This window comes from Lactuca serriola, chromosome 8 (assembly GCF_051521515.1).
Source record: "Lactuca serriola cultivar US96UC23 chromosome 8, Lser_US96UC23_V15, whole genome shotgun sequence".
Taxonomy (NCBI): domain Eukaryota; kingdom Viridiplantae; phylum Streptophyta; class Magnoliopsida; order Asterales; family Asteraceae; genus Lactuca; species Lactuca serriola.
In genome coordinates, this window is record NC_136415.1 from 122,554,504 (window position 1) to 122,575,379 (window position 20,876).

Consider the following 20,876-nt stretch of genomic DNA (forward strand, 5'->3'; position numbering starts at 1 on the left):
ATTTACCAACACCTTTCATAGCCAACCTAGAAATCAAACATCTCCATATAGTGTCTACTGCAATAGGTCGTATTCCATTGTAAGGTTTTAAGAGCGGCATGAAAGGAGCATAGGCAACAAATTCTGCCAAATTCGAAGGGCATCTTCTCCATAGCCATAGGTTAACCATATATGTAATAACACGTAGGAGGTATTTGGCTATAGTTGAACCTTCTACACAAAGAGCATCCAAAATGTGTTGATCTCTCAACCCGTCTCTCCCATACGAGGTACCTTTAGGGAATGATTTAATTCCCCCAAGGACATTGTCAACATCCACTACAAGGGGAGGTTATGAAAATATGGTGCTCAGCATAGAAGGTGGTGGTTTGTATGGATGCTCATCCTCCAATACCTTCGTGGTATCACCCCCAAATGGAGCAACCCCCGAAGAACATAAAACTTTCACTACTACATGAATCAATTGTTTAATCTTTTTCTAATGTGGAACTTTGACAACGACAAATTGTGGAGGTTTAACCGTTTAATGATCTTCTTCAACCAATAGTATTTCATGAATATGGATACAAAAATGTAGGCAACCACTTAAGTATTGGGGAATAGGGACCATTATCATTTATCCGTTTTCATATCAAGAAAATTACATTTTTGATCACTATTTTTTTTTGTAATTTTATCCCAAAACGTCTCTTGCATGTTTGGGGAGATTATTGCAATGCTTTTTTTGTTCATTGTTACTAACAAAAAAAATAGTAAACCACATTGGGACCATCCTAGTGCCACATTCAATATTAGTTGGGTGTCATTGGGGAGATTATTACATGGGACCATCCAAAAAAAATAAAATAGTAAACCACATTCCACATTCCATATTGGTTGGGTGTCATTAGGGAGATTATTATCTTTACTAGATTTAGCTACTTCTAATGCCAGAAAGTAACCTAGAGCACCAAAATCTTTGAGTTTAAAAGCATGAGTCAATTATAACTTGATTTTAGCAATTTCTGTTAATGAAGACCTAGTTATAATGATGTCATCGACATACACCAAGAATGCAATATAATTTTCTTTTTATCCCTTGTTATATAGAGAGTAATCAGATTTTGATTATTCAAAACTCATTGTGATCATGAATTGAGAAAATTTCTCAAACCATTGACGGTGAGGCTTGATTTAATCTATATATGGATTTGTGTAACTTACATACAAATTTGGATATGGATTTGGAATTAACTAATTCCCCTGAATAAGAACACTAAATGGAATATCCACGTAGACCTCCTCATCTAATGTTCTATTTAGGAAAGCGTTATTCACGTCCTATTGAACCAAATTCCATGATATTGCAGCAGCTATAGCAATATGCATTTTCACAGTCACAAGTTTTGCAACTGGTGAATAAGTATAAAAAAAATCAACACCTTCTTGCTGTGTAAATGTAACGGTCACAGATTTAGGCTAATCAATTTAGAGATAATAAACATTAAAAATGACTTTTTGATAGACGGTTATTTAGAATAAATAATTTTAACCAAATTATAGTATATGTCACAAAGATTTCGTACATATAAAGAACGCTGAAATCTGACTTATAACGAAAAAGTTATGACCCGTTGAAGTTTTGCGACGAAACCGGCACAACTCCACGTATCGTAAAAAGTGAGTTTTTGACGAAATACTTTTTAGCCTTAGAGATTTAAAAGAAAGTCATAGTATACGTTAAAACGAGAGCGTGCATATAGAGAACGTCCAAATCTGATTTCGTTTGAGGACATTATGATTTTTTCTAAGATGTAGCATAACAATATATAGCCCGAAAATTGAATTTTAGATCGATCGATTTTTAGGTGACACAACCTAAACGAGAATTGAAGATCTCGTTAATAGGAGTTCAACGATATAAAGACAGTCAAAAACGGACGTCGAATGACAAAGTTATGAATTTTTAACGGACTTTAACTGTCTAAGCCTGTTAAAATATAACTTTTAAAAAATAATATCAAAATTAGCCGACGAAGTCTAAACGAAAGTTGTATATCACGTTGCTACCTACACGTGGATATAAAGAAAGTAAAAAATGGAGCTCGCATGCGAAAATTACAGAATTTAGAAGATGATTAATGTTTGGGATTAACCAGCGAGTGACACGTAACAAGATCAGGGCTACACCTTCCTATCCACGGCTTTGCACGAGATTGTGACACTTGGCAGGGTTACGCCCATCGTAACAAGCAGTACGCCCAACGTACCCTTGTGTACACCTGACATACGCAAGAGCTGGCAGCCTATAATTAGCACTCGTTTTTCCTCATTTTCCACACCAATCTCATCTAATTCTCTCCCAAACACCCCCAATGTTGGATTAGTGTCTAAGTCCATAACTATTTTGGTATGTACTTGACCCGATGGTGCATGGTCCTTTTGGGTTGCCTTCACTAAAGCAACTTGATAGAATGAATTATGGAGAGAAAGGATTAAATATGATTTATTAATATATTATGGGAATAATATATTAAAGGAGAAATCATATTGTTTAATTAATATTAGTCAAGAATTAATTGGTAATTAGTTTTGTGACTAAAAGATATTAATTAAACTTAAGGGACTGGAATTGTAATTATAAGATAATTGCAATTTGGGCCATGGATTGTCTTAAATTAAGGAGTGGATGCATTCTATGGAAAAACCCATAAGGAAATCGTCCAAGGCCCTAATTAAAGGAGTCCATGGGTTGCTTAGGGCTTAAGCATCCAAATTAGGGTTTCCTTGTTAGATAACCCTAATAGCCTCACTATATATAGAACCCTTAAGGCTCAAAAACGTGGGGAACATCTCTTCTAGGGTTAGAACACGTTTTGGGCAGCCTCCATCCTCTCTCCTCTTCATCCTCTTGCTTATGGTGTTTGTGAACCATTAGAGGAGTGACATTTGTGACTCTAAGCTTTCTAAAGTCAATACAAGGAGATTTGGGATTGTTATTGCTATATAACAATCAAGGTAATATCTTAAACCCATTCTTATGTTAATATGATTACTTGTATGATAGAATTAGGGTTTAATAGTCTTGGATAACTTGCATGTACAATAGAGAAACCTAGATCCAAGCATTAGGGTTTGTATGAGCACATAGGATGTTCTTAGGACCAAAACCCATCACCCAAACCCTCAAGGATTTTCCCTAGCATCTCCTAGGTGTTAGTAGCGAGTCCCGGAGTGCCAGAAGGCCTCGAGAAGAAGAGCTTGTTGGGTTTTAAGCACTATAACACTCTTATGGTGCACATGCAACCCTAGATGCTTTGGATCTATGTTTTCTCCAATTATACATGCATTTTCAATTCTCCAAAGCATACATCCTAATTAGCATACAATAGAGGATATACAATAAAAAAACTCATAGTTAGATTACTACCTCTTGATGTAGCTGTAGTTCTTGGCCTTTGAAAGCTTTAGCACCTCAAGTGTGATGCCTCTAATGTGTCACAAACACCAAATGCAAGAGGAGACTTGAGAGAATAAGCTAGTTAACACAAAATCAATATCAAACTCTTAGAATGATAGGTGCAACTGATTTTGGCTCTAGGGGATTCCTTTTATAGTGTAACAAATGCTAGGGTTACATCTTTGCCCCTCTTCCTGAAGCGTATTACACCCTTCCAGGGTGATACCTTCAGTAAAACCGAATCGTCAAACTGGAATTCCAACTCGAATCGACGTCTGTTAACATAATTCTTCAGTCGACTCTGAGCTGGCTATAACCTATGCCTAATCTACTGGATAAACCCTGTCGTTTGAAGGACTACCTTGTTCTTTACCATGACTATGTAACCGAACTCCCCCAATAGATTGTTGTATGAAACTTCCTCCTATAAAGAAGCTCAAACGACATCACACCAATACTAGAGTGATAGTTGTTATTGTATGAAAACTTATCTAGAGGAAGGTAGGAGTCCTAACTCCCACCGAAATCAATAACACAGGCTTTCAACATATCCTCAAGCGTCTGGATGGTACACTTACTATGGCCATCAATTTGTGGATGATAAGCGGTGCTGATGTGCAATCTCATATCCAGTTCCTCAATGAATCTCTGCCAAAATTGAGAAGTGAACCGAACATACCGATCATATATAATGGAAACTAGAACACCATGCCATGAAATAATCTCGTGCACATACACATCAGCCAATTTCACGGCCGAGGAACTCTCCCAAATAGCTACAAAGTGGGCACTCTTGATCAAACGATCCACAATAGCCCATATCGTATCAAATCCCTTAGCCATCCTGTGTAATTTGGTGATAAAATCCACGACGATCTATTCCTATTTTGTGACAACCCTATATTTTCCAAAAGCAAATGTAACCCTCAAAAGTCAAATACAATGAAAACTATTTGGAATCAACGAAATTAACCTCAAAAATAAAGGGTTCAAATATCTAAATTGGGATGCATCAAATGTTAGATATCGTGCCAAGGTTTCCAAAAACATAAAGAACATTCGAAACCGGGTTATATTAAAGAGACTATAACCACTCAAATATTTACGACACACCCGGTAAAACACTATTTAACGTAAAAAGTGAAATTACAATAAAACGCATTTTAGCCTTAAGTATCTAAACAAAAGTTGTAGAGTTCGTTAAACTGTAAATGTACATAAAAAGATCGCCCAAATTGGACCTCGTATGAAGAAGTTACGAATTTTCTAAGTTTCGTAACAGTAGTAGAGGGCTAAAAACTCGAATCGAAGATCGAGCAATATTTAGCTAACTCAACCTAAACGAAAGTTGAAGGTCTCCACAATAGGAGTAAAATGATAAAAAGACAAACGAAAACCGACGTCGGATAAAGAAACTATGAATTTTTAACGGACTTTAGCAGTCCCGGCCTATTAAAAACATAGCATTAAAAATAAAGTCAAAACTAGCCGACGGAGTCTAAATGAAAGTTGTAGAGCATAATCTCACCTATGCGTGGATATAAAGAACGCGAAAAAAGGAGCCCGTACGCGAAAGTTACGGAATTTAGAAGATGGAAGCCAGGATTACGCCCAACGTAATGTAGGAGTACGCCCAACATACTCAGGTGCAGGGTCGAGTCCCATCGGCTGCAGCTCTACGCCTAGCTAGACTCAAGTCGTAAGCCATGACGCAAAGTTACGCCCAACGTAACCGAAGTACGCCCAGCGTAACGCGTACGCCCAGCGTACTCCGGTGGTACGCCCAGCGTACTCGTCCTTCTAGCCCTATAAATAGAAGGAATAAGCTCCGGATTTTTGGCACGCATTCTCAAACCCACACTCACTCTCACACATTTACAAGCACCAGAAGCCGTCCCGACACCCTCGATTTCCGTACCCGAGCCCCCGACGAAGGTTCTACGCTACCGAGATCCCCGAGAAGCTCGAAGACGCAGCTTTCCGCGGTTGAAGTTCTGCTCGACTCTAGTCCCACTCTCTTCAAACCAAACAGGTGAGTTCATACCCCTACTTTTCAAGTCTTTTCATGTTTTAGGGGGGGGGGGGGGAATACAAGTACCATACAAGTAAACGTATCGTTTTATAAACATAGATGCAACATCTATCTTATTATTTATCGATACCAACATCTTACTTTAATTATAAAGTTTAGTATATCATCAAGTTACTTTCACCAATTGGAACATACTTCTGAAAAACTATAATGGGTATAGTTAACAAGTTATCCATACATTCTTACGTATACATCTTGAAAAATGAAATACTTTCAACACAAATGAAATAAAGTCTTTCTTATCGTAAATCTATTTATACCAGGTGATGTGAGATATTCAAACTTCAATGTACTCTTATGTATGCATTTCAAGTCCTGTATTATAAACCATAATCTCTTGGAGGGAGAGCGTGATACTTGTGTATAGATCTATACGGGATTGACAATCCCACACCTAAACTGTTAGCTACAGTTAGACCGGCAGGTCTGGGGGTGACAATTGTCATAACACTACAACACCTGAAGAATGTTGTTACAGGCACTCTGTGTCAATAGTATGGTTATAAAACTCACACGAAAGTATAAAAACAAGATGGATTTACGAGACTCATATATGCATTCAGTAATTACATTATTTTGAGCACAAAGTTTATCTTTATCATTCAAGTACGAAAAATACTAACGCACTCCAACTTTGGGAACTTTTCAAACTATATACAGAAAATATTGGATTTTCCAAAAACCACGTTCATCGATTTTCTACCAAAAAGACATACTTTTCAATACAAAACACTTATGAACTCACCAACTTTATTGTTGACACTTTTTCGAAACCACTTGTATTTCTCAGGGAATCAGTAATACAGGTAACTACCAGCTTTTGAAGAAGGAACGCTAAAGGAGATTATTATTAAACATTTTACATCATCATATTGTAATATTCTTTTGGAAACATGTATAACGCAACAAAGTACGTTTTTATTATATATATGATGGTTGTGTTACTTTCTTTACAATATTCAATTGTTATGATACTACGTGAAGTCATCCACCCCGAATGTTTCCGCCATTCTGGTTTGGGGGTGTGACGGATTGGTATCAGAGCATTGTTTATAGTGAACTAAGTATATCGAACCACATAGGATATACAAACTATAAATGCAAAGGGGACCAAAAACCCTCTGACAAAACGTTTTCATAAACAATCTATTTTCTTTTAAAAACATACATTTTTACTCGCATGTATCAGTCTCATATCATAACAAAGTTTCTAAAAAGTATTAAGGCAAGTTGCGACACTACGATTGAGCCTCGAGGTATGTAAGCAAATCGAGAATAAATATAGCCTGATCAACTATATTTATCCTGGATTTGGCCAACGTACGTCGAGGAATGGTCGTAGTGGACAACAAGTCAAAAAATTACCAAATAAAATTCTTTTTATTAGACTCGCAAATCTGAAATACTATAGGAGTATTATTATAAAATAATAGTAAAATGAAAAACTTGCACACCCTAAGATGTAGTTAAACATAGAATGCCGTTAAATAGAAATTTCTTTTCTTATGAAATTCTCATACCTCTATCCTAGTACAGACAAATGGCCGGATTCCATTTACCGGGAGATCCCTACTACCCAAACCAAGGCAACGGAGGATGGATAGAAGAAGACCCAGAAGAAGACCCGGAGGAAATCGAAGAGGAAGTCGAAGAAGAATTCGAAGTCAAAGTCGAAGAGGAATTCGAAGTCGACGAGGAGGTCGAGGAGGAAGAAGAAGATACTAATGGAACATACTCCGAGCCGGAAGTAATCAACCCTCCTGTCCCTCATCCTCCCGAAGTCAGACCATATCACCCAGGACCCATTCCCATCTGGGGAAGCCACCTCTACTACTGGAGCCGCCAACTAGGTGTACGCCCTCCTTTCAGCATGTGTCGAGATTTTTACAATGTTAGTGGGGGAGGTTCAACTGATCGAGCGCTTCCCGTTATTGTGGGTACTATAGCTACCCAGAACTACCATGCGGACAAGCAAGCGGCCAGAGTTCGTGAGATCAATGCTGCTACACAGGGTAACGCCGCAGACATCCATCGTCTGGAAGGACTACACGAAAGTACCCAACTCCACACAGGGATGCTTCACAACTAAATGGTGACAGCACTGACAGAAATAAAAGAGATGAATGAACAACAAGCAGTTCTTGAAAGGCGCCTAATGGGAGTCAAGCAGTCGGATGCCGAGTCTAGCTCTAAACGCACAACACGCCGCAAGTAGAACTTGCTCAACTCCAACAATTTTGATATAGAATAGGACCCCGGATAAAGTTTTTCTTATTTCCTTTGTACTTGTAATCGGAGACCTCTAGTTAGGTCAAAATTTTCCTAAACACGAAGCATAATGTAACGCAGCGTATGTGTGACATATATATAAATATGAAGTACTTCTTTACATACCTCTCGAAACTTATGGGATTATCTAAATTGTTATATCTACTTTGAAACCATAAACTAAAGTCAAAACAAATTACAAGATATAACTAACCCTCTAGTACACGATTGTCAAGTCATTAGAAACTTATAGTGTTCATTGTTATTTCTCTACTAGAACATGCCTCCTCGTAGATCAGCACGCAGAAACTCAGCGCCAACACCACCTCCACCGCCCCCTCCAACTATGGATGCAGCTATGTTCCAGACTGCTGTAACAGCTGCTGTAACCGCGGCGATGGCTCAAATGAGCATCAACGGGTCAGGAGGAGGAATAAACAGCTTTACAAATGGCCAAAGCCAAGGCCGTTCTGGGGTATGTACTTACAAAGACTTCACCAACGGAAAACCTATTCCCTTTTATGAGACTGGGGGAGTGATGGCTCTATCCCAATGGATAGAGAAAACGGAAGCTGTATTCGAAATTTGCGCATGCCCTGAAGAAAGAAAAGTAAAATTTGCTGCCTTTACTTTCTCTGAACGAGCCCTGGCATGGTGGAACGGCCATGTCAAGGCACTAATCCTAGTGGTGGCGAACTCCATGGGTTGGGAAAACTTGAAACGAATGCTCCTACGAGAGTACTGCCCAAGAGGCGAGATTCAGAAGCTCGAACAGGAACTGTGGGGCCTTACGATGGTAGGCCTGGACATCGCAGACTATACCAACAGATTCAGTGACTTAATAATACTTTTCCCAGGGATGTTGATCTTAGAAAGCCAAAAGGTGGCGAGGTACATCTGGGGACTATCACCCCAACTTCGAGGGAGTGTGTTAGCCTCCAAACCCATGACCTTCGATAGTGCCAAGGAACTGGCGCAATCTTTCGTTGATCATGGTGTCTGTCAAGGCGTCACGGCTATCGTCGCTGAACCAACCAAAGGGAACAACAACAACGATAACAATGCCAACAACAACAGCAAGAAGAAATTCCGGAACAAGAGAAAGGGGCAAACTTCGCAAGAACCTTCGAAGAAACAAATGGTGGCGGTTCAGGCCGCTACTGCTCCCACTACAACTCTTGCTACCCCTGCGCCAGCCAAACAATATGCTGGGAACCTGCCAAAGTGCAGCAAATGCAACTACCATCACCACGGTAATTGCCGCGAAATGCACTGTAAAAACTGCGACAGGAAAGGGCACACTGCCCGTTTCTGTAAGGCACCGGTACGACCAATCACTCAAGTTCCTGGTACTGGGATAAGCCAGGCATGTTATGGGTGTGGAGAAACTGGGCACTACAAGAGGGATTGCCCCAAGGCGAAGAATGTTGGCGGTGTTGGGAGAGTGCTGGCGATAGGTCAAAATGAAGCAATAGCTGACCCCACGGTGGTTTCGGGTACGTTTCTCCTCGACAACATTTATGCATGCATACTCTTTGACTGCGGTGCGGAGAGAAGTTTTGTGAGTCATAAATTCAAACACCTACTTAATCAAAAACCCCAACCACTCAATAAAATGTTCACCGTAGAAATGGCAAACGGTAAAATGGAAAGCACAAACGATATGTACGTAGGGTGCACATTAAATTTAAACGAGCATTTATTTCAAATTGACCTTATGCCCATTTCGATAAGAAGTTTTGATGTCATCATCGGTATGGACTGGTTAAGTCTTCACCATGCCGATATACTTTGTCACGAAAGGGCCGTTCGCCTCAATCTGCCAAACGACGAAACTCTTGTCATTTATGGTGACAAACCTAGTACAAATTTACAAATCATCTCCTGTATTAAAGCACGAAAATATCTTCGCAAGGAATATCATGCCTTTCTAGCTCACGTAGTAGACCAGAAACAAGAACTGAAGAATATTAAAGACATTCCGGAAGTCTGCAACTTCCCAGACATCTTCCCAGAAGATCTCCCAGGAATCCCACCAGAACACCAAGTCGAGTTCATAATTGACTTAATCCCCGGAGCTACTCCAGTAGCAAAGTCGCCTTACCGTCTAGCCCCAGCCGAGATGCAGGAACTATCCAGTCAACTAAACGAGCTACTGAGCAAGGGCTTCATCAGAACGAGCTTCTCAACATGGGGAGCACCGGTCCTATTCGTGAGGTAGAAGGACGGATCTTTTTGCATGTGCATCGATTACCGGGAGCTGAACAAACTCACGATCAAGAACCGATATCCCCTACCGCGCATAGACGATCTGTTCGACCAACTACAGGGAGCAAGCTACTTCTCAAAGATCGATCTAAGATCTGGTTATCACCAACTGCGAGTGCTGGAAGGAGACATCCCCAAAATGGCATTTCGAACACGCTATGGTCACTACGAGTTTGTAGTAATGCCCTTTGGATTGATAAATGCACCAGCAGTGTTCATGGACTTGATGAACCGAGTATGTCATCCCTTCCTGGATAAATTCGTGATCGTGTTCATAGATGATATACTCATCTATTCAAAAATCCAGGAAGAACACAGCCAACACCTCCGCCAATTTTTGGAAACATTGAGGACAGAAGCTATACACGGAATTTTCAAAATGCGAGTTTTGGATTCAGGAAGTAGATTTACTAGGACACATTGTAAGCAAAGAAGGAATACACGTGGATCCTTCCAAGATCAAGGCAATAGAGAGTTGGACGACTCCAAGAACCCCTATAGAAATCCGGCAATTTTTGGGACTCGCCGGGTATTACCGAAGGTGCATACAGAACTTTTCAAAGATTGCCAAGCCACTCACCACCCTAACTCAGAAGAGTGTGACCTTCGACTGGGGAGAAAAACAAGACATCGCGTTTCAGACACTAAAGCGAGCCTTATGTAGTGCGCCCATCCTAACCTTGCCAGAAGGAACAGAGGACTTCGTGGTCTATTGCGATGCATCAAACCAAGGACTTGGGTGTGTCCTGATGCAACGAGGGAAGGTCATCGCCTACGCCTCAAGGTAACTAACGACGCACGAAGTAAACTACACGACGCACGATCTTGAGCTAGGAGCAGTCGTCTTCGCTCTAAAGATATGGAGGCACTATCTCTACGGCACGAAATGTACAATCTTCACCGATCATAAAAGCCTCCAGCATATCCTCAACCAGAAAGAACTTAACATGAGACAGAAACGATGGGTAGAATTACTAAGTGATTACGAATGCGAAATTCGATATCATCCCGGGAAGGCTAATGTAGTGGCTGATGCGCTCAGTCAGAAGGAATACTCGGGCCGCATAGTGAAGTCTTTAACTATGACAATCCATTCACACCTGTCCATGCAAATCAAGGAAGCCCAAATAGAAGCCCTAAAATCTGAAAATGTGACAGGGGAAGCTTTAAGGGGAATGGATAAGAAGCTTGAAATCAAGAATGATGGAGTTCGTTACTTCATGGATCGGATCTGGACACCAAAGTTTGGCGGATTCAGAGAAGTCGTCATGAACGAAGCCCATAAGACACGATACTCCATACATCCCGGCTCCGATAAGATGTATCTCGACCTTAAGAAACTGTACTGGTGGCCGAACATGAAAGCCGAAATTGCTACCTACGTGAGCAAATGTCTGACATGCGTCAAAGTCAAGGTAGAATACCAAAAGCCCTCAGGATTGTTGCAACAACCAGAAATACCCGAATGGAAGTAGGAACGGATAACCATGGATTTCATAACCAAATTACCCAAGACGGCAAGCGGACTCGACACCATCTGGGTGATCGTCGACAGGTTAACTAAATCAGCGCACTTCCTACCGATCAAAGAAACGGATAAATTGGAGAAACTAACTAGAACATACCTTAGAGAGATTGTATGACTGCATGGTGTGCCCATATCCATTATCTCGGACCGAGATAGTAGATTCGCCTCAAGGTTCTGGCAGTCACCACAAAAATCTCTAGGAACAAGACTAGACATGAGTACTGCTTATCACCCACAAACTGACGGCCAGAGTGAGAGAACCATACAAACCCTAGAGGATATGTTGAGATCTTGCGTAATCGATTATGGCAAAGCATGGGACACCCATCTACCCTTGGTCGAGTTCTCGTACAACAATAGCTACCACACTAGTATCAAGGCTGCCCCGTTCGAAGCCCTCTATGGCCGTAAATGCAGATCACCTCTATGCTGGGCTGAAGTGGGGGACACACAACTAGCAAAAGGACAAGCAACATACAACATGCTCACTGGGCCAGAAATCATAAGGGAAACTACAGAAAAGATTATTCAGATTCAGGAGCGACTGAAAGCATCAAGGGACAGACAAAAGAGTTACGCGGATAAAAGACGGAAGCCCTTGGAATTCCAGGTTGGAGACCGTGTCCTGCTAAAAGTCTCACCCTGGAAAGGATTAATACGTTTCGGAAAGCGTGGGAAACTGAACCCAAGATACATTGTACCCTTCGAGATCCTTGCCAGAATCGGTCCGGTGGCTTACAAACTTCGATTACCTCAGGAACTCCACAACGTGCACCCTACCTTTCACGTATCAAACCTAAAGAAGTGCTTGTCCGATGACACCCTTGTCATCCCTCTAGACGAAATTGCAATAAATGAGAATCTCCAATTCGTAGAAGAACCAGTAGAGATCATGGATCGGGAAATTAAAAGGACTAAACAGAGCCGCATACCTATTGTAAAGGTCCGCTGGAACGCCAAGCGAGGACCTGAATACACCTGGGATCGCGAGGATCAGATGAAACAAAAGTACCCACATCTTTTTCCAAACCTGTAAACTCTATCTCAGATTAAATTTCAGGACGAAATTCCCTCTAACGGGGGGATGATGTGACAACCCTATATTTTCCAAAAGCAAATGTAACCCTCAAAAGTCAAATACAATGAAAACTATTTGGAATCAACGAAATTAACCTCAAAAATAAAGGGTTCAAATATCTAAATTGGGATGCATCAAATGTTAGATATCGTGCCAAGGTTTCCAAAAACATAAAGAACATTCGAAACCGAGTTATATTAAAGAGACTATAACCACTCAAATATTTACGACACACCCGGTAAAACACTATTTAACGTAAAAAGTGAAATTACAATAAAACGCATTTTAGTCTTAAGTATCTAAACAAAAGTTGTAGAGTTCATTAAACTGTAAATGTACATAAAAAGATCGCCCAAATTGGACCTCGTATGAAGAAGTTACGAATTTTCTAAGTTTCGTAACAGTAGTAGAGGGCTAAAAACTCGAATCGAAGATCGAGCGATATTTAGCTAACGCAACCTAAACGAAAGTTGAAGGTCTCCACAATAAGAGTAAAATGATAAAAAGACAAACGAAAACCGACGTCGGATAAAGAAACTATGAATTTTTAACGGACTTTAGCAGTCCCGACCTATTAAAAACATAACATTAAAAATAAAGTCAAAACTAGCCGACGGAGTCTAAATGAAAGTTGTAGAGCATAATCTCACCTATGCGTGGATATAAAGAACGCGAAAAAAGGAGCCCGTACGCGAAAGTTACGGAATTTAGAAGATGGAAGCCAGGATTACACCCAGCGTAATGTAGGAGTACGCCCAACATACTTAGGTGCAGGGTCGAGTCCCATCGGCTGCAGCTCTACGCCTAGCTAGACTCAAGTCGTAAGCCATGACGCAAAGTTACACCCAACGTAACCGAAGTACGCCCAGCGTAACGCGTACGCCCAACGTACTCCGGTGGTACGCCCAGCGTACTCGTCCTTCCAGCCCTATAAATAGAAGGAATAAGCTCCGGATTTTTGGCACGCATTCTCAAACCCACACTCACTCTCACACATTTACAAGCACCAGAAGCCGTCCCGACACCCTCGATTTCCGTACCCGAGCCCCCGACGAAGGTTCTACGCTACCGAGATCCCCGAGAAGCTCGAAGATGCAGCTTTCCGCGGTTGAAGTTCTGCTCGACTCTAGTCCCACTCTCTTCAAACCAAACAGGTGAGTTCATACCCCTACTTTTCAAGTCTTTTCATGTTTTAGGGGGGGGGGGGGGGAATACAAGTACCATACAAGTAAACGTATCGTTTTATAAACATAGATGCAACATCTATCTTATTATTTATCGATACCAACATCTTACTTTAATTATAAAGTTTAGTATATCATCAAGTTACTTTCACCAATTGGAACATACTTCTGAAAAACTATAATGGGTATAGTTAACAAGTTATCCATACATTCTTACGTATACATCTTGAAAAACGAAATACTTTCAACACAAATGAAATAAAGTCTTTCTTATCGTAAATCTATTTATACTAAGTGATGTGAGATATTCAAACTTCAATGTACTCTTATGTATGCATTTCAAGTCCTGTATTATAAACCATAATCTCTTGGAGGGAGAGCGTGATACTTGTGTATAGATCTATACGGGATTGACAACCCCGCACCTAAACTGTTAGCTACAGTTAGACCGGCAGGTCTGGGGTGACAATTGTCATAACACTACAACACCTGAAGAATGTTGTTACAGGCAGTCTGTGTCAATAGTATGGTTATAAAACTCACACGAAAGTATAAAAACAAGATGGATTTACGAGACTCATATATGCATTCAGTAATTACATTATTTTGAGCACAAAGTTTATCTTTATCATTCAAGTACGAAAAATACTAACGCACTCCAACTTTGGGAACTTTTCAAACTATATACAGAAAATATTGGATTTTCCAAAAACCACGTTCATCGATTTTCTACCAAAAAGACATACTTTTCAATACAAAACACTTATGAACTCACCAACTTTATTGTTGACACTTTTTCGAAACCACTTGTATTTCTCAGGGAATCAGTAATACAGGTAACTACCAGCTTTTGAAGAAGGAACGCTAAAGGAGATTATTATTAAACATTTTACATCATCATATTGTAATATTCTTTTGGAAACATGTATAACGCAACAAAGTACGTTTTTATTATATATATGATGGTTGTGTTACTTTCTTTACAATATTCAATTGTTATGATACTACGTGAAGTCATCCACCCCCGAATGTTTCCGCCTTTCTGGTTTGGGGGTGTGACATATTTCCACATGGGAACCTCGAAATACTGAAGCTTGTTGTGCGGCCTCTAGTGCTTGGTCTTGACCATCCGACCAGTCAAGCACCTCTTAACATACCATGCTATCTCCCTTTTTATACATGACCACCAGTAACTAAGTCTCAAATCCTGATACATCTTTGTGGCTCCGGGATGTATTTAAAATCTAGACTTATGTGCCTCTTCCACCACAGTCTGCCTGACTCCACCAAAATCTGGAACCCAAACCTGAATGTATCGAGTCAATCTTACCCCTAATTCTCTCTTGCTTCCAGTTTTCCTTCTTGATTCCCTCAACTTGAGCCTCCCTAATCAAATCCAGAAGCGGCAAAATGATAGAAATCCTCATACATAGGCCCCCAATAGTAGTACTAGCCGACTTGCGACTTAAAGCATCATCGACCACATTTGCTTTCCTGGGATGTTACAAGTCAATAGTTATAATTTCTAACTTATTGCTAACAGATACATTCCTACCACCAGTTACTTCTACTAAGATAGGGGTACTTAGCCAAGTGGTGATAATCTAAGTTTTCTACCGAATTCATGTGATATAAAGGAGTGATCCACTCCAGAATTAGATAATATCTTTGCAGGAATTTGATTAACTAAGAATGTACCTGAATCAACATCAGTCTCTTCCTTTACTTCATTGAGGGTTATCCGGTAACTTCGACCCTTGGGTTTTTGTGGCATGATCCTTGGGATTGGTTTGTTAACTTTTGGGCACTCCACCTTCATGTGCCCCTCCATACCACAATTAAAACAAACTTTTCCTTTCAATGGTCAATTTGTAGAAATATGCCCTGGCTTCTTGCACTTAAAGTAGATGATGCAGTCGCCAAAGTGCTTTTTCTTACATTGAGCGCACCAGTTCCCTTCCTGACTTCTTTCAGATTTGTTGTTCGACTTGGAGAACTTCTTCCTTTTCTTGTTATTTTTGTTGTTGTTGTTTCCCAAGAATCCATCATCTTTCCTCTTCTCAATGACTTCAACCTTGTTGACTATCTTTTTCTTCATCATTCCTTCAATAGATTTTGCAGCCCAGACGACTATCTCAAAGGTAAGTGCCTACTTCACTGGCACAATGTACTCCCAAGGTAGCTCCTTGGCATACCTGTCAATCTTGGCTAGTTCTTCTGGAACAAGTCACATAGCAAAATGCATTTTGTCTGTGAAAGCATTGGTGTATTCATCAACCATCATGCCTCCCTTCTTTAAGTTTAGGAGTTGATTCTCCAACTTTAACATGTTCTCAGCTAAACAAAACTTCCTCTTAAAGTGGGTCAAAAATCCTTTCCACGTCAGATGCAATGGCTTGTTAGTACTCAATATCATTCTTAACGTGTTCCACCAACGAAATGTTGTGCCTTTGAACTGACTCACATCATACGTGATCTGCAACTTCCCCGTGCATCCACACGTTACGAAAGCCAACTCCATTTCAGAAATCCAATCCATGACTCCTATTGGATCCTCCGTCCCTTTAAATGATGATGGCTTACAAGTCGTAAAATCCTTATACATGCAGTAGCCTCTGGGTTCATCATTCCTGCAGACCTCTGGTTGCTCTGGTCCTTGATAACTTTCCGAGTCATAATTATTTCCTTCCTGAACCATTTCTACATGAGAATGAATCGGTTCATTGTTGACTTGCTCAACGACTACTGGTTATTTAATCACAGGCGTTCCACCTCTAAAATTAGGTAGCTCTTGAGCTAGGAGATCCCTAAACTCACATCGTTGCTAATCGAGCATATCATGCATCATTGCTCGGGCATCATTATTGTGAACTGAGCAACTCCTGTCCCGGTGTTGTGAGGTGCCAGACCTCCTTCATTATTGACGAATCTACTACTCCTCGTGATTGTCATGACATTCTATAGTCGTATAGGCGAGTAGTTTTAATAAGGCGATATATTACTTACTATACACATACATATATAACATATAATTAGTAGTTAAGGCATATTACTATAATATGCTAGTGCTAATGTTTAAAGCAACTAAGTTATCTATCCTAAAGCATTCTATCGCACAGCTCACCGATGATACTAAGCTTCAAAGTTTAAGTCCAAAATTTACCTAAATTCCTAGTTCGCTTAAACTAACGCTCTAATACCAACTGTGACATCCTCAATTTTCAAGAACAAATTAAAACTTTTTATTTACGCTTTAATAATTAAGATGCTGAAATTCCCATTTATATAAAAATATTGAGATAGCAAAAGTTATTTTGTTATATTAAATCTCGAGGATGTCATCATTCATATCGAAACATACATTATAGTGTAAATATATAAAAGGTCCTGAAATACTATAACAAACTCATCTCTTATTTCACTCGGCATCCTAACTAAGCTTCAACAACCTTACATCCATTACTTGTGATTCACATAAAATGAGTGGGTCGGCGTTTGGGAAACCTGGTGAGATGTATAGGGTTTTCAAGCCCATAATAATTTATTGATAATAAATCATAATATCATTCCTGTAAAAGAATAATCGACAGATAATATAGGTATATAAAATATGTCATAAATATCCTTAAGACATGCTACCCATCCTAACTCATTCTCATGAATCCTAAGTTAATGATTATCTCAAGGAATCACCCTACCTGATAAACCGTTTGAGTATCTAGTTAACTACACAGGTAGGGGAGTCCCTGGCTAGTGTAAGTCATCTAAAGGAAACCAATGTTCAGAGTTATTGATAAATATCTTATCTACGTCTGTGGGTTATAAGTCCACACTAGCAACGTAAATCACTAGACCGTCTAGAATAGTCAAGTGTTGTCATCTACTCTGGTCGATGACCCAGACATACCTACCAGTTGTTTAATCTAGACCCACCATTTCTGGTCATCCAAGAAAGAGGAGGAATATGACGCTCAACTCTGATCTCACACTCTACCAAAGAATGAGACGTAAATAATATCCTAGCTTATTAGGTGATAGATACCTTATACAAGTCATATTATAACTAATCCAAACTTATACTAAAGGCAAATAATTTCCAATACAAGTCCTAGTACAAAGTACTATTAGAGGTATACAAGTAGCACAAAGTATAATTAAAACAATTAGCATTTAAATGATACTTATATAAAATTATGCTCTTGAAAGTAACTATGCGTTCACTTGTAAAAAGTAGGTGACTAGAGGTTAGGGTAATGCTTCGACTTAACACTTATCAAAGACCTAAACATATAAAGTACTAAGTCTTAGTCTAGTTTCATAATTCTGACGACTATATATAATAGTCTAAATTGCTCAACAATCCCAATGTCTACATCAATATCTATCAAAAAAGGAATAACCAGGTAGGATCATATCAGATGTAGGTCCGTTTGGTATATAAAGTATATTTTTTGGAAATTCCACTTTAAACACCTCACTAAATCCAGCCTAGACATCACTCCCGTTAATAGATCTATCAACATTATGACTTGGAATCACTGAGAAATCTTAATTACATGTTCATATTAACGACTTATGATGATAACCATAATTTGCATTGAAGCATAGTAAGTGTAGGGATACTTATAGAGTTTTCCTGACTAAAAGTATTGAATATGTATAGGCAGAACTTCTACTCGGTGGCTACTACAAGTCAGGTACTCAAGGGGTCGCAGGGCTTCACTGACTACCCAAAAACTAAGGAAAATTGGCTACAAGAGGTAGAACTGAGAGAGAGGGGTTGTAGGGCAAGATATGAGCGACATATACGAAACGGGGCAATTTGTAAGACTTTTTGAAATGTGCGTTGCGCATAGATCAGGTGCATGCCATGCATCTGGTCATAAGCAGGAATGGTGTTCCATAGCCCTAAACGCCATTGAGGCATTGTCACGTAGACCGTAGCCACTAGTCTTAAGTGTTTAATATAAAAATTTTATTATATCTTAGGATATCTTTTATCAGTTTTCTTTTTCTTAAACATCTTGTATATAATTGATTGAAAACCTATAAGCTCGCTAAACATTGAAAAAACTTATACCAAGAGCTTGAAGCTCCATGAAAAAGCTCCTCCCCTAGTATTTTTTTTCTTAAATTTAATGTGTTTTGTGGGATGAAAAAATTCCCAAAAATTCATTATGGATGCTCTTATTAATAATACACGATGGATTATTATTATTTTATTTATTTATTTTTGTGTGTTGTCTGGAGCTTTCCAACAAATACACACAGTGGCGGACCTATGTAGGACATTTGGGGTCCCGGACCATTGCTCAATTTTCGGCACGCAGTGTAATTTTTTTTTTATTAGGTGCACCCGCTTGAAGTACGAGGGACACCCCCTACTAAAACAGTCTGCGTCCGCCACTGAATACACAACCATGACTTACTCTTTAATTAACCTATTTGTAACTATTACTTGATAATAGTGATATATTATAAAATAACAATGATGTATTACTATAATTCGTATTATTTAGCTATACTCTTTAATTGATCACTTAGTAAAATGTCAAAAATTTTGTGTTGCACATTTTGATCGATAGATTATATTGATCGAGTCAGCTATATAATTATATAATATATCTCTTGAGTCTCGAGTAGTAATCTACCAAGACCTTTACTTCAAACGAAAATAGACTTTTTTTTTTTTTGGGGGGGGTGGGGGGGTGGGAAGCCTTACAGAGAAAGTTCAATAAACATTACACAATGGAAAAGGACCTAGTACGACTGTACGAACTCTTTCTTAGGCCCAATAGAGAATCGGCAAAAACTTGTGTTTATTTTTTAAACCAAATTTAAGAATACCATGCCACAATAAGTAATAAATTTCAATCATCGAAATATATGCCATCAAAATATAATTGATACCAATAGTTTTGAGTTAATATAGTTTAATCTAAATGTGATTGTTCCGAAGTTATAAATGAGGAGAGTAAAAACTTAATACATTTTTAACATATCTTATTATTTATAGTATTTTATAATCGTTTTCAAGTTGTTAAATTCGCTTAAGTAGCTGCATACCACCGTTTTGTAAAACAAACAAAAAAAAACGACTTCCACATTATGCACCAATACCGTGGTTCCACGTGTACAATACGAAAAATTGCCGCCTTTCGTTGAAGCTCTAGCGATGCAAGTAGTTCAGTACTTGATTCTTCTATGAATTCCTTCTGCTATAACTCATAATCACTATGCATCAAAATTTTCTGTGATCATAAATTCATAATGCAACTCAGGCTTCGACTTCCATCACCACCTTCCATTGGTAATGCGGATGATTAGTGATTACATTTTCAAGTAATCAAATGCTTCATTCATAGGTACCATTCTCTCTCTCTCTCTTTTAGTTACATTCATCTCTCTACTGATGTCAAATTTCAGTTTCTTGTTTGGAATTTTCGAAATTTCATAACAGTTTCTTAATTGGCCTACTCTGTTTATTACTCGCACTCGATAGTCTGATCATATATATGATCGATTCGCATTTCATTTACATTACGAATCTTTACTCCCTCTTCCTCCCTGTTCTTGCATTAATTTCTACTCTTGGCGCTCATTTAGGGTTTTTGAATTTGTATCAAGATTTTGAATCTCTCTTAATTCAAGCTTCTTAGTCGTGTTTTGAAATGTTCGTGAATATTTTACATAGTTTTATTTGTAATCTTTGATTTCTGTTAACAAATTCTGCAAATACTTGAATCTTTTTCTTATTGTGTTCATTCTGTTCAGTCTTCTTCAACCCTTTCGTGAGAATTCAGTAGTTTACTTTCTTGACTTTGTTTTACGAATCGAATCTGATTTATGTTTCCATCTGAATCGATATTCCACTTTACCTTTTAGTTTCTGAGGATCTTAATTTTTTTTCTCTTTTTACTGTTTATTAGGATCATTGTTCCATTCTGTTGTTCAATTTCGATCCTGACATAAAGAGACATTCTTTCTTTAGTCATATTCTTCCTTGTACATTATGTGAT